At 40.0% G+C, this 14,980-nt stretch overlaps 1 protein-coding gene across 1 annotated transcript in view; it reads left to right on the top strand.

The window, feature by feature from the left end:
• Positions 1-64: 64 nt before the first annotated feature.
• papi (tudor and KH domain containing protein papi) overlaps positions 65-14,980 on the top strand; it is a 61,847-nt gene continuing 46,931 nt past the window's right edge. The window contains exon 1 of the mRNA XM_073969282.1: positions 65-484. The gene's annotated coding sequence lies outside the window, so the exon portion shown is untranslated. The remainder of the gene's footprint in view (positions 485-14,980) is intronic.

Raw genomic sequence — 14,980 nt, 5'->3', positions numbered from 1 at the left:
TTCGAATAATTTGGCAACATTGTTTATCATCATCTGTTATTCGGATGTCAAATCGCACGTTTTTTTTTTTTCTGAGATTCTCTCAGCAAAGTAAATTGAGAGAAACAGTTGTGCAAATTTGACTTGTAAGTTTGTGAGATGCTTCAAATAAAGCTAAGGAAAATTTTCAAAAATATTCCAGAAAAACTTTCAAATAAAAGCCCTGTTCCTTTACGTTCAAGAATCTTCAAGTTTTACAACTTTTTACTCGAAAAGCGTTCCTTTACTTCAGACACAATACAATTCATATGGGAGCAGTTTTCAACTTTTACTACTTTTGCCGGTTTTACCATTTTCAGAAGTAAAGGAACAGGCCAAAAAATATAAAAAATAATTTAAAAAACTAAACAAGACAACAATATAAAAATAAATCATTTTGTGAAGAAAAATCGCGTGTGTTTGTGTTTACTTAATAAAAAGCTGTTCCTAGAACTGATTTCCAGGGGTAAGTCTTTCTTTGTCTTTTTCTGTGTTGTCGAATGTGTTGTGCCATAAGCCACAAACATGTTCCAAGTTTGTATTACTGTTTATGCATATCATTTTTGTAGACCTTCTTGGTTGTTTGTGTATTGTGATGTGCGCCACAGTTCATTGTGAACTTGAAATGTTTGACCACGAATTGCAATTGCATGTTGGTTGGTATTGGTGGTCTTGTTGCCTGCTGGACACACACTGGATTCGAAAGTGAAGGAAGACCTTTAAAACAAGTTCAAAGCCGTCACATAAATATACCGGTCCTTTCGGCTGAGTGGGAATCCAAATCCATTAGCAAAATGGATTGGTGAAAGGATTTGAATTTGCATTTTCATACTTTTCTTCGGCATCCAACGACAACACTACTATGGTGAAGGTAGATTATTGTAGGCCACAAGCAAAATGTTTTACATTATAAATAACTCTTCTTTGTGCAATGTCTTGTGGTCGGTTATATTCTTTTTCCGTGAGTCTTTTTAAGCAGATTACCTGCTTTTAATTTCCTAGTAGTACCTCAAAATGTTCTGTGTGAATGCGGATGGGTTTAAATATCGCATCACATGCAATTACTACATATCAACAAATATACATTTTTATATTCGTTATTTACATACATTTTATACCTTGTTAGATGGTTATCTTACTTTCTATTTTTGCATTCTTTCATTATCGTTCGTTGATGAATGTGTGCCATCAGTTAGTTGAGCGCTGCTACACTATCCCCCATTTGTAATCTAATCAATTAAATGTATTTTAATTAGTATTTAATATACACATACCTTCGCACATATTGATAGGTATAAGTTGGTACCTAATTTGCTTTTGTGTTATTTTAGATAACATCAGATAGATGATTTAATAATAAATAATTCCATTATAGAGGGATACCTATATTGCAAAATTCCATTCATGGTTTGTTGCTTTTTGACATGAATGAAATTTAATATAAAAGCCGGTGTGGCGTCGGTCTGAGTGGGTGGCTGTTCACTTTAAATGCCATAATGAGAATACTTCTGTAGTGTAAATGCTAGTATTTCATAGGCTGTAAAGAAATTTCATCCAAATTACAAAAATACGCCGTTGTACGAGAACGAAATCAATATGAATCGAGGACTTCCATACGCTATAAGCATTCGACAACATGAACTAGTTTATAATAGTTGGAGGTGATGTTTTTTATATCCCGCGAATATTTCTATCATGGCATTTTCGGCATAAGTCGAGTTTAGGGCCCGGTTCCCGATCTTGATGAAACATATATACCACAGATAGCCCTTAGGGTCCTCAGTATACTTATATAAATTTTTTCTTCCACAATTCCATACCTCCCGAGATATGGGCCTTTAAAGTCCTGTAAATATCAATGATATTTATCATATGGGTATCATTGTAAAGCTCTGGAGCTTTTGATTGCAACTGTTGGAAAAATATTCCATTTTTAAAGGGAATATTTAGTCGCGTAGCCGGTATCGGTGAAATAAGATGTACTGCTGTTGCAAATTTATTTTTAATGTATCAATATGCCTGATAATCTCCCAATTCGTACGGCAAACCTTGTTTATACTAACATATAAGTAGTAGTATACTAACATATAAGGGTGCCACCATGGTGCAATGGTATGCACACCGGCCTTGCACGATAAAGGTCGTGGGTTCGATTCCCCGGCCAGGCATCATCAAAAATTTCAACGGTGGCAAAATACCCCTCAGTAATGTTGGCGACATTTCCTGAGTATTTCAGCCATATGAAACTTCTCTACAAGTGGTGTCTTAGGACACGCCGTTCGGACTCGGCAATAAACAGAAGGTCCCTTATCATTGAGCTAATATGAATCGGGATGCACTCATTGATATGAGAGCAGTCTCCCTTGTCCCGTATGGAATGTTTGTGGAACAATTATTATTATTATATGTAGTTAGTAGTGAACGGTGGGATTTTTTTCGTTGACCTGCACAAATCATCTCCGCGGTCTATGGACGGACTATGTAAGAGGCATGATAGTGAAAACATTCGCATACGAATCGATCTCTAAGCCGCCTGGAATATGTGGAATTTCGTAATACCGTTCAGGGGATTCAACCATCCTTGGAAAACTCTGTGTTGCTCTCCTCGGAGCAGCTACACTTTGTTGCTGAATTCTGCAGTAATTCCACCATTTACATGTCTACGTGAGGGACTACGACAAGGACTATGTTGCTGTATGCTGCGTGAGCACAGCATGCCGTCGTCGGCAGATTACGAAAGTCCCCCCAACACCTGCCGTTGTTGTTCCAATCCTAGAAAATTCATACTTTTTCCAATTTAATGGCAATGGACTCCGAGGTAAGATCGAGGAAATAGTGGACTTCGTGAGTCGGAAGAATATTAGTGTCCCGGCGGTGCAAGAAACCAAGCTCAACAACAACTGCAGCTAACATCGTTGTGATGGTTACAACGTATTTAGGAACGATCGCACCAGAAGTCGAAGTGGGGAATTAACTTTCCTATTGCACCAGTCTGTTCAATACAGACCTATCTCGCTTGAGCCTGACTCTAATAACCTGTACATGGAAGGTCATAACCGTCTGGTCTTGGAGGACTTTAATGCTCATCATGAGATGTGGCATTCGGTCCTCGGAAACAACCATAGCTGTACATCACTGGCTGGGCAGATTAAAGGCTCTACGTTTTGCTCGGTCAATGAGGAAGCCCCTACCAGAATTAGAGGAGAGTGTCACAGTTCGCCATACATAACCATCGTGTCACCTGGTCTGACAAATTACGTCACCTGGCGACCTGTCAATTCTGTCAATCAGACCATCTCGCCATAATTGTCACAAATAGCAGACCGCCCGATTTTATCACCTTTAAACGCCACACTTTCGTCAATCATGGGAAAGCTGAGTGGCCGAGTTTCAGATAGTTAACCAATCACCGCCTCAGAAAACTGCCCAATCCTTCTGATGTTCCGGTTCATCACTATTGCTGCAGCCGCTCGCCATATACCTGCTCGTGGAATACCGGAAATGAGACCAAACTTCCCAGCAGAGACGACGAGAGAACACCTAGATCAACAGGCATATTGAGCAGGTTTAAATAGCATTCACACGGACGCAGTTGCTATGGCCGTAAGCAAATATAGTGTGAATAAAGCCCTCGGAGTATATCCCCCACTATTGCAGCTGAGGACCGTCAGCTGCCACGACAAACCAGAGTAGTTTTGGCTCAACTATGCTCGGGATATTGCAGTCGCCTAAATTCTTATAGGGCAAAGATTGATCACACCGTGCAAAACATCTGCCCAGCATGCGGCATAGGCTCGCACAACACACTGAACCTTTTCAACTGCACTGCAAACCTACTCATCTAACGCCAGTGGACCTGTGGTTACATCCCATCGAAGCAGCCACATTCCTGGAACTGGAGATAGACCCAGAGCCAGATTGAGCCGAAGAACGAACACCCAAACATACAATAATAAACACTGTTTCAACAACAACAGATGACGGTGAGCTTTGTTTCCTAGATCGCGGCACCATGATGTGTTTTTTCGAATCAAAAAATCCACAATTTTGTTGACCTTGTTGCGGAGATCATTGCAATTGAATTGAAGGAATGCGTTTCCGGAGCACTGAACAACAACTAGTGGTTCGGAGGTATCTCGTATTCGGACGACGATGTTGAAGACAAGCCGGGAGATGCAAATTAAAGTTGACAACGCTCTTGCTATATGTAGAACTTTACGACTATTATTTATTCATCGCCAACTTACCGGCAAACATCGCTAATTACCGGAATTATAAGGTTTTTAATTTTACCGACATTTGTCGGTAACTCAAAAAATTAGTTAGAGAATCCCACTACTGGTCGAATATTTATCCGAGTCAATTCGGTGCAAAGAACCGGCCGCCGTGGGATTTACTTTTTGGTTGATAATTGATATCGAATTGGAAATTATTTATTGCCATGTACTGCATTATGACCTCTTCCTACCCCGCTACTCACTAACATTAAATATAATGGAACATTTCCCCTCAAAAATTTTGAATTATGTACGAATCTTTGTGTGAAAGTCATTAACATCATTCAAAGTGATTGTTTCTATAATAATATCAACTAAATTTATCTGTTCCATAAAATAAATGGTGTTTGTATTTATATTTTTAGTTTTTGTTTTTAAAAGTAAAATCTAGAAATGCGTAAATTTGTGTCATTTCTTCTTTTTTTCTTGTGCGACGGTGTTTTTGAATATTTGCCAAAAAATGTTTGTCTTTTTTACACAGGTCTTTGCAAAGAAACAAAGCAAAGGGAAGCATGTACGTCACAACGCCAAATTTCGAGTCACATTTTTTAAAACAAATAAAAATTTAGTATTGACTTGTTGTTGTAGTTTTATTTGTTCACCTTAAAAAACGTGTTTATTGTATGCGAAAAAAAAATCACTTTGAAACTATTTTTGTTGTACTGTAACTAGGGGACTGAGTTTAGCTAATTTGTAGAAGAAACCCACAATAATTGCGAATAACTCAACACTTTTTTATGAACAATAGTAAAGCAAATTAACATAATACATTTTATTTATGATTGAAACTATAAAAGCTTAATGTTGTAATTGAAACCTACCTAAATGTAATCAATATCTTAATCGAGAGTAATGAACAAATTACACTCCACTGCCGCCAAACCACAATAATTTATAGCACCGTTTTTTTTTTCTTTTCAACGTAGGTCTTATCTCCAGCCAATGTAAACTGTAAACCACAGCCACAAATGAAAGTAGAATATTAAAATTAGTTGTCCACAGAGGTTATGATCTTCCTCAGACAGCAAATCACAAAACCCAATAATTGTCACTGAAAGGCCATCTAGGGCACCGACGTAACCAGAGGGGAGGCCCGGGGTCACGCCGCCCCCCTTTTTGGTATTTATTTAGGCATCCCCTAACATCAACAACACATCCCCTGTTTTGCAAGAAGAAGTTAACTTCGCGAGAGAAGTCTAATGATTGTCCGTCTGATGGCTCACCATCGTCTATGCAACTAACCACAGGAGATCTTATCCTCTTCATATTCGCCTGTTGTGAATTGGGTACAATCGACTTCGAACCTTTTTCGCTCGTCAGCTTTTACCCATTTCACTTCTCCAACTTCGAAAAGGAAGTCATCGTGAAAGGTTCAGGCCATGTCGCTGTGGTCGGTGTCGATGGTGTCAACATAGAAGCACCTTTTCTTTCAGAAAGTGTCTATAGAAGCACCATTTCTTGTTTTTAGAAAGGGCCTATAGAAGCACCATTTCTTGCTTTTAGAAAGGGCCTATAGAAGCACCCTTTCTTTAAGAAAGGGTATATAGAAGCAACCTTTCTTTAAGAAAGGGTCCATAGAAGCACCCTTTCTTTAAGAAAGTGTCTATAGAAGCACCCTTCCTTTAAGAAAGGGTCTATAGCAAAGGTAGGCATTGTGACTCACAAGAGAGCCCATGTGCTCTAAGTGACCGTAAATTTGTTATCGCTCACAGCCTGTGTAGATGCTAACACGTTGTGAACAACAACAAATTTACGCTCATTGAGAGCACAAGAGAGACCCAAAAATTTTCTCTGCCTCACTCTGGTCTATAGAAGCACCCTTTCTTTAAGAAAGGGTCTATAGAAGCACCCTTTCTTTAAGAAAGGGTCTATAGAAGCACCCTTTCTTTAAGAAAGGGTCTATAGAAGCACCCTTTCTTTAAGAAAGGGTCTATAGAAGCACCCTTTCTTTAAGAAAGGGTCTATAGAAGCACCCTTTCTTTAAGAAAGGGTCTATAGAAGCACCCTTTCTTTAAGAAAGGGTCTATAGAAGCACCCTTTCTTTAAGAAAGGGTCTATAGAAGCACCCTTTCTTTAAGAAAGGGTCTATAGAAGCACCCTTTCTTTAAGAAAGGGTCTATAGAAGCACCCTTTCTTTAAGAAAGGGTCTATAGAAGCACCCTTTCTTTAAGAAAGGGTCTATAGAAGCACCCTTTCTTTAAGAAAGGGTCTATAGAAGCACCCTTTCTTTAAGAAAGGGTCTATAGAAGCACCCTTTCTTTAAGAAAGGGTCTATAGAAGCACCCTTTCTTTAAGAAAGGGTCTATAGAAGCACCCTTTCTTTAAGAAAGGGTCTATAGAAGCACCCTTTCTTTAAGAAAGGGTCTATAGAAGCACCCTTTCTTTAAGAAAGGGTCTATAGAAGCACCCTTTCTTTAAGAAAGGGTCTATAGAAGCACCCTTTCTTTAAGAAAGGGTCTATAGAAGCACCCTTTCTTTAAGAAAGGGTCTATAGAAGCACCCTTTCTTTAAGAAAGGGTCTATAGAAGCACCCTTTCTTTAAGAAAGGGTCTATAGAAGCACCCTTTCTTTAAGAAAGGGTCTATAGAAGCACCCTTTCTTTAAGAAAGGGTCTATAGAAGCACCCTTTCTTTAAGAAAGGGTCTATAGAAGCACCCTTTCTTTAAGAAAGGGTCTATAGAAGCACCCTTTCTTTAAGAAAGGGTCTATAGAAGCACCCTTTCTTTAAGAAAGGGTCTATAGAAGCACCCTTTCTTTAAGAAAGGGTCTATAGAAGCACCCTTTCTTTAAGAAAGGGTCTATAGAAGCACCCTTTCTTTAAGAAAGGGTCTATAGAAGCACCCTTTCTTTAAGAAAGGGTCTATAGAAGCACCCTTTCTTTAAGAAAGGGTCTATAGAAGCACCCTTTCTTTAAGAAAGGGTCTATAGAAGCACCCTTTCTTTAAGAAAGGGTCTATAGAAGCACCCTTTCTTTAAGAAAGGGTCTATAGAAGCACCCTTTCTTTAAGAAAGGGTCTATAGAAGCACCCTTTCTTTAAGAAAGGGTCTATAGAAGCACCCTTTCTTTAAGAAAGGGTCTATAGAAGCACCCTTTCTTTAAGAAAGGGTCTATAGAAGTATCCTTTCTTTCAGAAAGGGTCTATACAAGCACCCTTTCTTTGCGAAAGGGTCTATAAAAGAATGCTTTCTTTCAAAAAGGGTCTATAAAAGCATCCTTTCTTTGAGAAAGGATCTATAGAAGTACCCATTCTTTCAGAAAGGGTCTATAGAAGTACCCTTTCTATCAGAGTAAACGCCTGAAACCGGATCAGGATATTCAGAGTTCGAAGATCCAGGCGACCTGCGCTGTGTTTTTACTTGAGCTGGTAATCAGTATTGACGCGTCCTTTGGACACTTTCCCAGTAATTGCCACCAAAGAAGTCCACCGTTGGAGAGAATGGGCAGGGCAGCGGTTACATACAGCCAGTGTATGACTTGTGCTGTCAGTCCCTAACTTTTCCAATTGAGTTCTTGTAGGAGTAGAGTGCAATAGGTCTTTTCTTCTTGCGCTCCTCCATAACTTTTTGCATTTTCTTGTGAATAGTTTACTCCAAGAACATTATCATGGGCCCAACTTGCCATTTGTACCAAAGCAATTTGCAAAAGGTCAGACAGGGTTGGTAAAAATTTGTCGCTTATCAGCACTACCACATTAAAGGCATAGATCACCACCTTAGTTCACAGGCGATAGAATCTCATTTATCGCGAAAAGTTCGCAAGATGAAGTTTGAATTCTCCATATTCTTCTCAACGTTCCCAAACATGATTTGCCTTGGTGTAGGTGTGCTGAGATCTACTGGTTTGTTTGGAATCTAATTGTGTCCTAATTTCCTGATCCAGTAACCTTTGGATCGTCTTTAATAGAAAGGAAGAAAGACTAATTGATATGAGAGACTCGGTTTTCCCGGTTTGGGGCCAACTTTACTTATTTTCTTAGAATAGATATATGCGAGAAGTGCAGGCAGGTCTTAAAAATCTTCGCCGGTATTATGCCATCCGGTATAGGTAATTTGTTCTGGGATCCTTAGATAGTATCTTCGGAAGCCTAGACCCTTCATTAACTCAACCTATAGACTCACTAAAAAAACCAAAGAGCTCCGCTTAGCTTTCTTGATTTCACTCTTGTACTTATTGAAATTAAACTTGAAGGCCTCCCAATCCGTACTGAGTTCCGTCATACTGGCATTATTGTAGGATCTCCTAGCTACTTTACGAAGATTAGCTTGTTTTTTGTTCCATCAAACCGGTTGGGATTTCTTACCACGATAGGTGACAGTAGAGTATTGGTTAGGGAATCCACCGCTCCTTCGACTTCCTCAATTGTGTGAAAGCTATTGCTTCCCCACAATTTTGAAGCCCAGTCCGTTCTATTGGGATTTCTATGGGGACCCTGTATTACTCCAAGTATTGAGATTTTGCTCCTATTTTACTAGGAATACTGAACTATATAAGATCAATGTCATAAAACACATATTTAATGTTTATTTGAAACCATGTTAATTTTGACGTTGTGAACTTTGTACCTTAAAACACGTACACCTGTTTTGAATTTGACCGTAAAATGGCAAAAGTCCAATTAAATAGATATCCAACAACAAAAACGTGGAAATAGATAGAATCACAAAATCGACAAAAAATCGAAACTAGTAACGGTTTTATCTCACTTAATTGTTTATAACAACAACAACAAAAACCATGATATGATGACGAGGCTTAATTAAATCAGTTGCTGAGACAATGCCATGAAATAAGTCAAACCGGAGAACAACATTTCATACAAAATAGAATTCATGTTTACAAACGCATGCATACATACTGCTGAGCTGCACAAAACGTCATCCATCTTACCAACCAACCGACCAGCCAGTCTGTCAGCCAACAACAACAAAGTACCTACATATGTGAGAGCCGTTTTGCTTTCAATACATTGATTGCTAAATTTAGTTTAATGACATAATAAAACAAAATGTTTTATTTATTTACTTTTTGTTAAATACGCTGTTGTTGTCGGCGTTGCTGTCTTTGCAAAGCAAAAAAAAAAAAAAAAAACCCGGGAATACAAACAAATTCAACTCAATTCTGCTATTGTCAGCACAAACAGAAGAAGAAACAAGCTTTGTCTTAGTACAGCAGCATATATACGCTAATAAATTACGACATAACCGCCTTAGCGGCAAAAAAAAAAAAAAAAAACATTTGTATTCTGCATGTCATACAAGTTTCGATTTTATGTATGATGTACGAGTACATCATACGTAGGTACCCTACAATGTGCTGAACGGGTTTGGCATTACTAATGGAAAGTCTAAAAACCGCTGCAAAAATGGGAGACGTTTTTGTCGGGGGTGAAACTCATGACCTTATGGAGACGTTGAGTCGAAATTATGTTCAGATGAAAACATAAGCTCTGCAAAATTAGCTCAATAACGCTTATGTTAACCTGGACGCCTGGTTCCACATCAAGTTGAAATTTGGCTTAAGTCTCGTTTAGGGGCATCTCTCAGATTGGGCTGAAATTTTTACCACTGGTAGTCCTAGGCACCCTGGTCACAACGACATATAAATTTCCCATTCTTCCCGAGATATGGGTCTTGACATTTCGGAAATGTCTGTCTTTAAGACCGTTGTCTTGTTTATGGACACCTCTCAGATCGGGCTGAAAATTGTACCATAGGTAGTCCTTGTTACCCTGATCACAAAGATATATAGTTTTTCCGGGGGAAGTCTATACATCCCGAGATATGAGTCTCGACATTTCGGAACTATTTTACTTTAACACCGTTAACTTCTTTATGGGCACCTCTCAGATCGGGCTGAAAATTGTACCATAGGTAGTCCTTGGGTACCTAATCACAACAATAGCTTTCCCCGGTGAAGTTCATACTTCCCGTGATATGAATCTTCATATATATATCGCAAATGTCTTACTTTAACACCGTTGACTTCTTTATGGACACATTCGGATCGGGCTGAAATTTTTGCCATAGGTAGTCCTTATATAGTTAGTTTTCCCCGGGGAAGTCCATACTTCCCGAGATATGTGTCTTGACATTTCGGAACCGTCTTACTTTAACACCGTTGACTTCTTTATTGGCACCTCCCGAAATGTCAAGACCCATATCTCGGGAAGTATGGACTTCCCCCGGGAAGGCTATATATTGTTGTGATGAGGGTCAATAGGACTTTACCTTAGATGGCTTTTGTATTAAACAGAACGTCTTGTTCCATAAGCCGAACTAAGAATAGATTTCCAAACGCACCGATCTTTTACTTTACTTCTCCAATTTTCGATGCCATGTTCTGTGATATCTTCTTCAACTTGGTCCTTCCATCGGAGTTTTGGCCTTCCCTTGGGGCGTATACCGTCGAGTGACTCGTCTTCAAATGCCTTTTTGGCGGGGGCATCTTTATCCATCCTGCTGACATGGCCAAGTCAACGCAATCGTTGTAGTTTGATACGTTTTACTATATCGATGTCGGTCGGCTGGTATAGCTCGTGGTTCATACGACGTCGGTATTCACCGTCAACGCATATTGGTCCCTAAATCTTTCGAAGAATTTTTCTCTCAAACACACCAAGTTCTGCCCCATCTGCTTTCGCAAGTACCCATGCTTCAGATCCATACATAAGTACGGGTAGTATCAGTGTCTGGTAGAGCGTAAGTTTTGTTTGACGAGAGGTGGTTTTACTTTTAAACTGTTTACTTAGACCAAAGTAGCATCTGTTGGCCAATATTATTCTTCTCTTAATTTCAAGTCTTATATTGTTGATTTTATTTATGGCGGTGCCGAGGTAGATAAAGTCATTTACTATCTCAAATTTATAATTATCAACATCCACAGCTGGTCCGAGTCTACTGGACGACTTGCGTGTTGATAGCATAAACTTCGTCTTATCGCCGTTGACTGCCAGACCCACTTTGGCAGACTCTTTTTCAATTTTTCCAAAGGTGGCTGTTACGGCTCGCGCTGATCTACCTGTTATGTCTATGTCATCTGCGTATGCAAGCAATATTACATCTTTATTGTATATCGTGCTGTTTTTGTCTCTGGCCGTATATATATTAGCATCTCGTATGACCTTTTCCAGTAGGATATTAAATAGGTCACACGATAGACTGTCACCTTGTCTGAAACCTCGTTTTGTGTTGAAAGGCTCGGAGAGGTTCTTTCCTATTTTAACCGCTGATCTTGTGTCAGCCAATGTCATCCTGCATAGTCGAATTAGTTTTGCAGGGATGCCAAACTCAGACATGGCTTGAAACACCTTTGCTCTAATTGGGCTGTCGAACGCGGCCTTATAGTCGACGAATAGGTGGTATGTGTCGATTTGTCTTTCGTGGCATATTTGGCGCAGTGTGAAGATTTGGTCAATTGTCGACTTACCAGGTCTAAAACCGCATTGGTATGACCCGATTATTTCATTGACCATGGGTTTTAACCGTTCACCCATTATGCTCGACAACACATTATATGCGATGGGAAGGAGGCTTATACCTCGGTAATTTGCACAAACCGTTTTGTCTCCTTTCTTATGTACGGGACATAGTAGGCTGAGGTTCCAATCGTTGGGTATGCTTTCTTCCTGCCAAATTTCGCAAATTAGCTGATGCATACTCCTTACCAGCATTTCGCCACCGGTCTTAAACAATTCGGCGGGAAGTCCATCAGCTCCTGCTGCCTTATTGTTTTTCAGCCGATTAATGGCTGTCGTAACCTCGCTTTGGCTAGGTGGTAGACATTCAACATTGTCATTTACAATTGGTTCTGGGGTATCTTCATCGCCACCCATATTCGATACTAAGAGCTTCATAAAGTGCTCCTTCCAGATCCTCAGTACGCTATCTGTATCAGTTACCAGATTCCCTTGGTCATCTTTGCAGGAGAATGTGCCTGCACCATATCCTTCAGTCTGGTGTTTTACACTTTGGTAAAATTTTCGGACTTCATTCTGACTCCTGAACATCTCGAGTTTCTCACGCTCACGTTTTTCTTGCTCCTTCTTTTTTCTTCTGAAAATACGCTTTTCCGCTCTACTCTTCTCCCGATAAGTTTCTTTCGTTCTTCGTGTTGCTACTGAATGCAGTGTTGCTCTATATGCCGCGTTCTTTTCTTCTGTAGCTTTACGACACTCCTGATCGTACCATAAATTTTTAGGTGGAGGTTTTTGGTACCCAAGTATGGTTTTTGCGGCAGTCTGGAGGGAGTGGGCTATTCTTTGCCAACGTGCTTCTACATTATCGGGACAAAGAGTGCTGTTTTCCAACATGCGAGTCAGTTGAGCGGAGTAGGCTTGTGCTGTCTGTTGTGTTTGCAGCTTCTCGACATCCAACTTCCGTCCTGTGTTAGATCGCACTTTTGCCGCAACATTAAGACGAGTGCGTACCTTGGCTGCCACAAGGAAATGGTCCGAATCGATGTTCGCATCTCGAATCGATCGGACATCTAACACACTGGACGAGTGTCTTCCATCTATCACAACATGATCAATCTGATTTTTTGTTTTCCCATCCGGGGATATCCACGTAGCCTTGTGTATGTCGAGGTGTGGGAATCTGGTGCTGCTCACTACCATGTTCTTTGCCGCTGCAAAATCAATCAGCCTCATTCCGTTGTCGGATGTTACCTTACGAAGACTGAATTTGCCGACCGTGGGACCGAATATATTTTCCCTTCCAATTTTAGCATTAAAATCTCCTAGAACAATCTTAATGTCGTGGCCAGGGCAGCTGTCATATACTCTCTCTAGGCGCTCGTAGAATATATCCTTGGTCTGTTCATCTTTCTCTTCGGTCTTCGGGCGCATATGAGACTGATGTTAAAAAACTTTGCTTTTATTCGGATTGTGGCAATTCTCTCATCAACAGGAGTGAAGCTGGAGACGAGATTTTTAAGCCTCCTATTTACCATAAATCCAACACCTAGCTCATGTTTCGTTTCATGGCAGCTATAATACAATGCGTAATCGTTTGTTATTTTTACATCTGCCCGGTTCCATCGCACTTCCTGTAAGGCGATAATATCAGCATTGTACTTGTCAAGTACATCCGCCAGTGCGCAAATTGCACCTGCTCTGTAGAGAGTCCTGACATTCCAGGTGCAGATTCGCAGATCATGGTCCTTAAAACGTTTGCGGGGTTCGTCAACTTTAGAGGGGTTTGTTTTTCTTCTTTTTCTTTGTTTTTTCATAGTAGGCGGTGTTTTGACGGGGTGAGTTACTAGCCCAACGCCCAACCCAAGTTTTTAACTTAAAGGCAGCTCCCCAGGTGACACCACGGGGAGGTCAGTGTCCACTTGAGATGAAAGAGGGACCGAGATAAATCCTGGGCTTTGCTATGTTAAAGCCGGTCAAGACCGTTGCTTGGTATCATTCATCCCCTACGTCACACTAAGACTACCCATGGTAAAAATTGCAGCCCGATCCCAGAGGTGCACTAAACGAGACTTGTTCTTCCAGTTACGTAAATATCCATGTTTTTTCTCATATTTTTACCGCTGATAAAGGGAATGTGGGTATATTTGTAAAACCCTGAATGTCTCTAAAATTTTAATTGCTTAGCCGGTGTTAGATTTTGTTCATAGGTGTAAGTCTTTAATTTCCGGCCGAACGCTGGTCACTCACAAAACCTTATAATTTTAGGTGGGATATGTAACCGCAGGCTTTACATTGATACCCATATTGCCTTGATCAACTGTAAAAAATATTAGAACAAATAGTGGGTACTTATGGGACTTTGAAGGCCCATATCACGGTATGTATGGACTTCCGCAAGAAAAATGTATATTGTTGTACTCAGGACTGCAAAGAGTATCTTTGGTAAAAATATAAAAAATTTCCGGACCCCAAATTTAACTTGTTCCCTTGATGAGTCCCGAAAATTGTTTTTGGTCCCAAAATAATCTATTGGATGCGCAGCCATCGAATAAAACAGTGACCGATGTGTCTGATAAGAAGTTTAGGGTATCTATCTCATATTTATCCAGTAATCAATGCAGCTAGAAATGACTCCTGCACAGTAGATGCTCGACATCGTCTCTTTCTCTTATGCATTTCGGCATATAGTGTGAAATAGTTGACTCCACTGTCAACCCAATTTGAAGTGCGAAATCTCTACAATGACCCGTATTGAGTCCCAGAGTGGTTTTCAGGCCAGATTACTATGAATATTTTTCCCAAGATAGGTTCCTCGTAGTTTGCCGATGTAGCAGTACAGAGATGGTCAAAAGATTCATCAATTGGTTTATGGATGGACTTAGAGCCACACCAAGTTAGTTCATCTGCTAATCCGTTTCCCGCATGTTTATGACTCATGACTTCAGGTCATCTAACCAACTCTGCTGCTATCCTGTTACCAAGAATATCTGCTTGAAAAACTTTACAGATATCTTTAATCTTATATTAGAGTTTGATTTTCGCAGTAGATAGTGACGCCAGTGCCTTATCTTTCGCCCAATTGCCTCAGCATAGAATAAATGCTTAAGGCAAGTAAAACTTGAAAGAGGTTGGCATACTATGTGTGTAATTACTGTCGTTAAGCTAGAGCTCACACAATAGCTCGAAAGTACGAATATAGTTTTTATCCCTTGGAAAGATGCCATTCTTCTACTAGGTGGCAGATGAGAAGGGGTTGTTGTGATATGTTGA

Source organism: Musca autumnalis, unplaced genomic scaffold, assembly GCF_047663935.1.
Source record: "Musca autumnalis isolate F117 unplaced genomic scaffold, ASM4766393v1 scaffold_2, whole genome shotgun sequence".
Taxonomy (NCBI): Eukaryota; Metazoa; Arthropoda; class Insecta; order Diptera; family Muscidae; genus Musca; species Musca autumnalis.
Note: the sequence above shows the minus strand (reverse complement) of the source record. Positions and strands in the feature narration are given on the sequence as shown.